The 1,684-nt window shown below is 36.6% G+C and overlaps 1 pseudogene; it reads right to left on the bottom strand.

Annotated features, from left to right (window-relative positions):
• Nucleotides 1-328: 328 nt before the first annotated feature.
• On the bottom strand, nt 329-630 carry LOC132437163 (COMM domain-containing protein 6 pseudogene; annotated as a pseudogene).
• Between the last annotated feature and the right edge of the window lie 1,054 nt (nt 631-1,684).

Below are 1,684 nucleotides of genomic sequence, written 5' to 3'. Positions count from 1 at the left end.
CTGTAGTCACTTGCTCAGGGCTTAAGTGAGTTATCTCACTGAATCCTCACAATATCCCTGTGTTTTAGATACTGTTATTATTCCCAATTGACAGGTGAGTAAACTGAGCACAAAGACATGAAGGAGCATGCCCGTGACCCACAACTAATAAATGGTGAAGGCAGATTCAAGTGCACCCAGTCTCTAGAAATTGTACTTATTTTTTTCCTGTTTGTCTCATTTTCTTTTTTATTATTTAAAAAAATGGAAAACCAAAAGTGTAATTTTCATTCAATAAATATCATTTGATCCTTAGGCAGTTTTGTTGCAGGAAGTAAAGTCCATGATTTTAGAATGATGGTAGCAATTCATCAACAAAGCAATCAGTTTTCACAGTTTCAATAACTGCAGCAATTTCCTTGAACTGTAGAAATTCTGAAACTGTGGAATTGTCATTTCAAAGGATTTGTTCTTTACTTGGCCTGAATGATCTGCCACTTTGAGCATCACTGCAACATAAGGATACTTAAGTGATCTGCAGCTGTCTGAGCTCACAGCCATACCCAGCTTCCACTGAAAATCTATTAGCTGGTTGGTGACCTTGGCCTTAGCCTCCAGCTGTGGCTCGCTACACCCCTCCATAGCAGCATCCCGGAATCCCACCACCTCAGAAATTGTACTTATTAACCACTGGCTATAGAGTTGAAAAGAGATACAAATTTTGAACTTGCATGTCTAAGTAAAAAAATAGCTCAATTAACAAATACAAGGAGGTTTAAAAACCTTTTTCACTTAAAACTTTACCAGTTTGAACAAACGTTACATCATCTCTTTCCTAAACCAGACTCACTGAAAAGGTTAGTGGTTTTAAAATTCAATAATAGAATTTTACAGCAGAATATATCTCAGAGAATACAACTTTACAGAAGAGGGAACTGAGACCAAGATTAAGGGAATTGCCCAAAGTCAAAAAGATAGCTAGGGACTGAACTCAGAGTAAAACCCATACCCCCTGTTTTCTGGCCTACTGTAACACAGTACCCTGATTTTATCATACAGAAAAGGATGTAACTCTTCTATTATAATTTCCATAGCAAATATGGAAGATCATACTGAGTCATAGAGGGAGAACAGTTTTTACTCATAAATTCCAGAAATATATGTGATTGGTTGCATACCTACTAACTCAAAATCAAAATTGTAAGGATATTAACCATTAAGCCCATTTTTCATTTTAACAGTTTTAACAGATGAGTTTATCTGCAACAGTGGATTTTCAGGCAGTGACGTTGAGCAGGTCCACTTCTATATAATACCAAATTCTTAGTGAGCAAACAAAACAAAATCCTTAAACTACTTGGTACCTCACGATGATAAACAAATATCAGGGCTTGTTTTTTATGATGGGAGTGGGGATCACCAAAAGGTGTTCAGGTTTGAAATGCATTGCTGTCTTGAGTGGACATCTTTCCAGGAGAACTTTGACCTTTTTTCTTGTCTCATTACCAGGTGTTTCTCCTTTTGCAGGAGCAGATTAAAAGCTTAGCCAGACCAATTTGCTCTAATTTATTTTATGTTATTGCCAGACTCAGAGACAAAGAACAAAAGGAAGCACACCCATTTCATGTCTTTTTAAATGGAATGGCACTCAGTATAATATCTTCATAACATTAAGTATGTAAGAGAATGTCCCAGGTTAATGTAG

The sequence above is a fragment of the Delphinus delphis genome, chromosome 14 (genome assembly GCF_949987515.2).
Source record: "Delphinus delphis chromosome 14, mDelDel1.2, whole genome shotgun sequence".
Classification (NCBI taxonomy): domain Eukaryota; kingdom Metazoa; phylum Chordata; class Mammalia; order Artiodactyla; family Delphinidae; genus Delphinus; species Delphinus delphis.
Note: the sequence above shows the minus strand (reverse complement) of the source record. Positions and strands in the feature narration are given on the sequence as shown.